Here is a 7,838-nt window from a genome sequence, read left to right on the forward strand (position 1 = left end):
TACCACGATTTACCATACTTCATGATTTAGCATTTTCATTACCAACTACTATGCTGTACGACAATTTTCTACGTTTTCACCATACACCCTAAAAAACCTTAACAGAGCCATTAGCAACAGTAATAGCAAAGCAGCAACATTCTCTGTTGCAATATCGAATAGTGGCCCCAATATGGCAACATAATCTCATATGGGTGTATATTGTTTCATACCATTGGGACAGAATTGGTACTTTATGTCAAAAATGGCACTGAAGATAATTTGGTAAGGAGTATCGCTTACAAACATATATTTTTAATATATGGTAGAAAAGTATGATCCTTATATTTTTCATATATAGAAATTGGCCCCTTTTTATATATTTAAAATATATTTTAGTCTGTAATCCATATATTTATTTTATATGTTGAAAATATAAAATAAATATATAGATTACAGACTAAAAAATATTTTAAATATATCCCATATATTTTAAACATATAAAAAAGGGGGCAATTTCTATATATATACAAAATAAAAGGACCATACTTTTCTACCATATATTAAAAATATATATGTTTATTCCATAAGGGATAATATAGAGTATAGGAATGCAATGTCTGATAACCAAAGCAAAATACACAAAAAAAGGACACTTATCTGTTTACATGTTAGAATTATAATAGCAGGCCCTGCATTAAAAGAGGGTATTAAGATTAGGCCTAAATAAAGTAACATTTTATGGTTTCATATAGGATGTACAGTATATTGTAAACTGCACAAATGTGTTTTTAATATTTCAAAAAGCTGTAGGTAAAAATATAAAAACTAGCTATTCTCCATAAATTGTTATTAACCTTTAAACCAGTCAACAGCAGTTAGGTACACAATATTGTACTCCAACGATCATAAACATACCAGTGATTAGATATGTAATGAAATAGCATGACCTAGCAGAGCCAGCCCTTGTGGATAAGTAAGAGAACTTGAGGAGAAGACCTGTAATAGGAACATCTTTAACTGCTGTGAAAGTCCATTAAGCTTAGACAATGTAGAGTGTAGCTCAACTGTAATTTATAAATTTGCAGTAGCTGCAGATTATAGCACTCTAGCTACAGTTACCATTTAAGCCTGAGAAGGTAAATGAAGAAAATAAAGAAAATGTAATTACAGAGCAGTGCTGCTAGAAGCCTATTCTTCAATTACCCTTAGTATATTTAATTCTAATGTACTTAAAATGCATTTTTCCACATGTGAAGATAGAGTAGTAGAATACATAAAGCCATAATATTTTAGAACAAGAGTAAAGTGACGAGGACATGTACTCATGCAAATGACTGTGCAGATAGCAATATTGTTTTGTTTCAATTTAAACCTGTTTTTTGCACTTTAAAATGTTTATCTTTAAATGCTGTAAATGTCCTGTATGAAAAATGACTACAGTATTCTTTATGATTGTGGTACTCGAAGTCCATGTAGAAAGTTATCTGTTTGACTGTAGTGGTAGGTATTGGCTGTACAATTTGCAGTATTGTCTTCTTTTGTTGCACTGGCATGGTCTTTCTCATGTCAAAAAATAATATCCTTTGTCTGGCTTTACTTTCTTTCTTTTCCAACTTTGTCTCTTCCGTATCACTTTTCTCCCAACGAGGGGTATTTAAATATCTATTTGCTAACCTCTCTCTCTCTCTCTCTCTCTCTCTCTCTCTCTCTCTCTCTCTCTCTCTCTCTCTATATATATATATATATATATATATATATATATATATATATATATAGCTATATGCCTATCTCCTGCCTGTTAAAAAAGTTTGTCAACAATACATCGAATAGAACAGAGAGTAGAATTTTTCATACAAGGCTCTCGCCGTAGGACATGTCTTCCACTGGATATGTGTGTGTGACTCCCCCTCTCTGAATGGCTGAGAGGCGGGTCTTGGGTGATTGTTGGTCCTATAAAATAACGCTCTGTTGTTTCCTCAGGTCTGACTTAGACGCTCTAAGGGTGCGGACACCTTGATTCAGGACCGGTCAGCGAGACAGAGAGAGAGAGCGGGGAACCCTAAGGGAGCCGGTAGAGTCCGGTGGGTCGTGCGGGTAGCGGCGACCGGGATAACGCTGCCGAGTGCAGCACCTTTTATTTGTAGTTCGGGGAAGGTTCAGTAGCACGGACATAGTGGCGACTGTGGTATTTCCGTAGTGCTGTCTATCATCGTTGATAGGCAGCCCACGGTCCACAGTGCCCTCTACCGGAGAGAAAAATTACAAGGAAAGAAAAAGAGCCGGCCTAAAATAACACTGGGCACCTGTGTGGTGTTTTCCAAATACACCTGTCTGTCTCCTTGTCATTGAATTACCCACACCCCTTCCACAAGCCACGACAGGTCTCACACCCCTGAGTGACCGTGATCCCGGGGTCCGACGCGATATCTTCGCTGTCTGCTTCGGTCCTAGATTGAGTCAAACGCCGCTCCTACCTTGGCGGAGCGCGGTCTGACGAGTGGCGTCGTAATCCCCCGCCGTTCTAGTGAGGGCGTTTGAGGTTGGGGGTATGCAACCAAATTTCCGTGGTGCTGTCTATCATCGTTGATAGGCAATACATCATATTACAAGGATTTGTTCCCAGTAAAAAAATTAAAACTTCCACACGTTGTTTCCTCAGTGGGACTCTACCCAGTGTAAGGACCAACGCGCTGTGAATGTTTGATTTCGGACGCTCACCGGGAAGTATGTTTTTGGAGCAGTTTGAAGCCGGCGTTTTGTGAAAGAGCACAGCCGCAGAGTATATAGCAATTGATTTTACAGGGGTAGCCATACCGGGGGGTATCAAGGGCCAGTGCAGCAGTTTCTTTGAAAAAGGTCCCCTTCATTTTATTTTTAACCTCTTGCATTGTGGGAGTTGGGTGGAGCACCTGCGAGTGCATTTGGGCTGTTCGTGTACCAGCTGTGGTATTTCCGTGGTGCTACCAAAGCCAAGTCATCGTTGATAGACACGCAGCCCACTGGTCAAGCAGAGTGCCCTCTACAACGGAGAGAAAAAAATAAAAGGGGGTATTGGCGGGAGCTCCGGCCTAAAATGGGGATAACTGGCAATGTCGGACCTGTGTGGACACCTTATCGTTTTATGGCTCAAATGTTTCCCCCTGTCTGGGAGAGAAGCTCCCACCGAGGTGTCAGTGCAGGGATTACCCACCTCCCCTTCCCCGTGTGGATTGTGACCTCAGCCGAAGTAAGCATGTTCAATTACCTCAGTCGCTTCAGCACACGGGTTTTGTTATTCCCGTGACAGTGGATGGTACAAAAACCCAAGCTCTTTTGGATTCAGGGTGTGGAGTCAGACAGGAGCCAATCTCACCGGGGCATAAACAAATATTGGGACGGGTGCATATTAAATGCAGGGGGATGTCCGCTCTTATCCCAAGATCAATGTGACCCCTACTTGGCCAGCAGACGCTCACCGCAGCAGTGCAGTTCTGGGGCGGCACTGACCCGCAGCTCCAGACCCCCAGTTATTGCAGACGCCCCACAAAAATGACGGCCGAGGAGGATCGACCTGACTGCCTATTTGGGGGTGTTTGAAGCCGATGGCGACCTCGGGCCGGGTGGGATCCAGCCCGGTGCCATGGCTAGTTACCTGCCCGAGATGAAGCCGTTCCTCAGCTCACGGGGGAGGCGCAAGCAGCAGCGAGAATGGTCTGTCCCCAGAACGGATGATGGATTACCCCCACGCTGAAAACCGTCATCCTTAATCGCGTGGGGCCATCACCGGAGGGGTATCGGAAGAAATTCCGGGAGGAGCTAAAGTTTGCGGTAGGGCTGGGGCTTTTGAGAATGGCGACCCACGAGCCAGCGTCGTGGGGACCGTCTGAATGCCAGCCCTAGAGCGTGTTACGCAGGATTATGGGTTGGTTGAACCCGGAGCGTCAGAATACCAAAGCCAGGGTGGTGGAGATGATACTTGTGGTGGAGCGCTTCCTGGAATTCCCCTCTCTAGCCGCCGGGACCTCGGCTGTGGGTCCAGCGGCAGGCACCAGACCCGGCTACGCTGAACATGACCGGGCGGTCGAGTTTCTCCTCAGACCGATGCCGAGCAACGCTTTAATAAGACCCTATAAGAACGTGTACCAGGCAGCAGAGCCAACGCCCGCGCTGAACTGCCCGGGAGGAGTGCGGCTACTGGATCGTCCCCTCAACTGGCCCCGGAAACCCCGGGCGAAGAGAGGACTGGGGGGGAAGGGACAATTCGTAGTCCAGTAGGTTGGACCTTTCTTGAGTCGTGGGGGGCGCATGTCGGCGGGAGCTCCCAGGCCCGGGAAACATGGAGCCCGGTTTATTCATTTCAGCCGTGGGGACTTCTGATTGTTACCCAGTCTCTTTGGGCTGCTGTTTAAAGGACAGTGCCAGGTTGGAAGGTGGGGATCTCGCGCGGGACAGCCTTATCGGCGAGTCCCCAGAGGCGTTTTAGTGGCGCATCCACGGACCTGGGACCCCTCTTTCTTTTGGCAAGAAAAGGACTTCAGGGAGAGAACTCTGACACCAACGCCCACTGGTGGCAGTGTTGGACGTGCAGGGAGGTGGGCCACCTCTCATTGGAGCCGGGGGTGCTAGCCCGCCGAGGCCGATGGATACCTGAGCGACCTCAGCCGACCAAATGCTAGGCAATAGATGAGTCAAAGTACCTCAGTCTTTCTTCAGCATAAGCTGGACGGGTTTTGTTATTCCGGTGACAGTGAATGGAAATACAAAAACCCAGGCTCTCCTGGACTGACACTGGATGTAGGGTACAGTCTCTGACTCAGGAATACAGGAGAGCCTAATCCCTTCACCGGGGCACGGATAAACGTATATTGCGGACGGGTGCTTACATAGATGCCGTGGGTATTCACAGTGAGGATTGGCCGAGTCATCTGTGTAAGGTAAGTGTGGTGCTGCAATCCTTGCGCCAGGCGGTGACTCAGTTGCTAGGTAGGATTAGTGTCCTCGATTGGGAAGAGTGAGTCGGAGTATTTGGGGTATCGGTAGGGGGCGGCCAGATCAGACTGCTAGTTTAAGGTGAAAGCCTTGGTTGACTGGTTCGGTTCCTACAACCAAATGCCCGGTGCGCTCTTTCTTGGGACTAAGGGCTATTATAGAAAGTTCATCCCGATTGGCAGCTACGCTTTTGCTCCCTTGACAGACTGGTCATCCAGAAGGCTGCGCCAAATACGGTTAAGTGGACGGAGTCGTGCCTAAAGGGCCTTTCTCGTCTTGAAGCGGAGGCTGTGTAGTATGCCAGTGCTATGCAATTTTGGTAAGAGGTTCAGTCGGAGACGGATGGGTCAGAGACAGGTCTCGGGGCGGTGTGGTCGAGGAGTTCGGGGAAGGAGCACCCAGTCCTGTCGCAGCAGGAAGCTCCTTCCCCGGTGAGAAAAATTATAGCACCATCGAGAAGGAGTGTCTGGCTCGGTGGACGGAGTCAGCCAGACGGCCTTTCTCGCCTTGACTGCTACTCCTGGGGCAGTGTTGTCGCACACTTCAGGAAGCCCTTCCCCGGTTACACCATCGATGATGCCCCCTTAGCATGGTGGCTTCACCGGATGAAAGCTGCCATTTCTTACTTGGCCTTGCAGCCCTATGCCTTCAGGGTAGTCCACCAAGCAGAAAAGCTGCATCAAAACGCAGACTTTTTCTCTCAGGAAGGCATGGGGGTGTAAGATTTTCGAATGAACCGGTGGTGTCATTCTGAGGGGAAGGATATGTAGCAGGGAGAGATCTTAATGACTCTGCTGGCGTGTTCACGAGCTGCAGGAAGAGGGCGGCAGTCGCCCAACAACCTGCCTGTGAGTCATGGCAGTGACACGGGGAGGTGGGAAAGTGTGAGTGTGGACTTTCCCCCTCTCTGAATGGCCGAGAGGCGGGTCTTGGGTGATTGTTGTCCTATAAAGTAACGCTCTGTTGTTTCCTCAGGTCTGCCCACTTAGACGCGCTAAGGGTGCGGACCCTTTGATTCAGGACCGGGAATCAGCGAGACAGAGAGAGAGAGCGGGGAACCCTTGGGCAGACCCCGGCGTATTGTGAAAGAGCAGGCTAGATAGCCGATAGAGTAGGACGGTGATCCGGGTCGTGCGGGTAGCGGCGACCGGGATAACGCTGCCGAGTGCAGCACCTTTTATTTGTAGTTTTATTACTGTTTTATTTTCCCTTGTTCTTTTCGCCTTCTGTTTTCATTATTATTTCTTTTGAGCACCTGCGAGTGCACTTGCTATTCACGTACCTGCTGAGCTTATCTTTCACATTTTAAAAGTTTGTTCACAATACATCATATTAAAGGATTTGTTCCCAGTAAAAAAAAAAACATTCTACCCAGTGTAAGGACCAATCTGTGAATGTTTATTTCATTCAAAAGTATGTTTTAACTTCCATTTTCTTCTACATGATATATATAGCAATTGATTTTACAGATACACAAGGGCCACAAGCAGTGTCTTTGAAAAAGGTCCCCTTCATTTTATTTTTAACCTCTTGCATTGTGGGAGTTGGATAGGATTAGAAAAAAAATATTTGATGACAATTAAAGTAAACAAACTTGAATGTCTTTAAGCTGGGCAGTAATTATTTCTTAATTGCTTCTACTAGGAAATAGTTAGGTGCCACATACTGTAGTGAATGTAGTTTAAGTTACTGACTTTATAACATTTTAATTGTGTTCTTAGTCCTATTCTTGCATATTGGAGGCTAACAAATGTGATTTCTGACCTTTTTTGATCCAATTAAAACACAGCTTATCACAACTGTCTGTCCTTTTCACCCAGCCTGTTGACCTTTGACTGCTGTTAGAGTCTCACCTCGAATGAGTGCATCTCCCACTGGACTGGGAATTGATCCATGTCCACATTGATCTACACTTTAATAACTCAAATAGAGTTTTCAAATCAAACCTTTTATAAAAGGCTGTTCACAAACTGATAAAGCAAAACCTTTTGGTAACACTATTTTTAATGTGAAGTTTTTAATTAACTGTTAATAACTAGCTTAATAACATATCCACAGCCCACCACGGTTTCAAAATCCAGTCTTACCTCTTAATAGTACTTGCAGTATTATCACTGCCCCCTCTCATTCGATACTTTTAAAATACACTGCCCCCCCCCCCTTACTTTTTCTTCCTTTGACGATCTTTAGGTTTTTGCATGTATTTTATTATTCTGCTTCTTGGTGCCAAATTACTTCCTGTGCTGTGTTTCACTCCAATGGTTTATCTGCAATCAGGACAAGTGACTTAGCACACAGGAATAGATTAGATACAAAGTGCCAGATTCATCAGTCTTCACACCAAAACTTAATTTGCACCACTTTTTGTTAAGGAAAATCAAACTGTTCATCTCACAAACCCAATAACAAACAACTAAGGCCCACTTCTGAGTTATTTAATTAACCTTCTGCTGTTATATAATGACTATGTTTATTGTACCACTTTGCAGCTAAGCAATCACTACAAAAATGAGAGGTTCTATATAATTCTTGTACAACATTTGATTTAAATTCCCTCCCTCTGACCTTTGTTTGATGTATGCTTTGTTGGGTTGTTATGTGTTAAAAGTTTGAAGTCTACAGTAGTACTAGCATACATGTAAGCTCACTTGTATTAAAACCTAATATAAGTTAAAGCTTACGTTTTAAATGTACTTCTTAATGTACCATCCGAAAGGTTCACACAGAGTTTATTACCATGTCATTCATCTATCAACTCCCCGGACCTGGAAGCAGTGTCGTACAAATTTGAAACTTAACTTTAAATCACTTACTCTCAATTATTTTATATTGTATGAGATACTTGGTGCTTTATTGTCACTGGGAACTAAATGTTCCATAATACAGTA

Source organism: Polyodon spathula, chromosome 3, assembly GCF_017654505.1.
Source record: "Polyodon spathula isolate WHYD16114869_AA chromosome 3, ASM1765450v1, whole genome shotgun sequence".
Lineage (NCBI taxonomy): Eukaryota > Metazoa > Chordata > Actinopteri > Acipenseriformes > Polyodontidae > Polyodon > Polyodon spathula.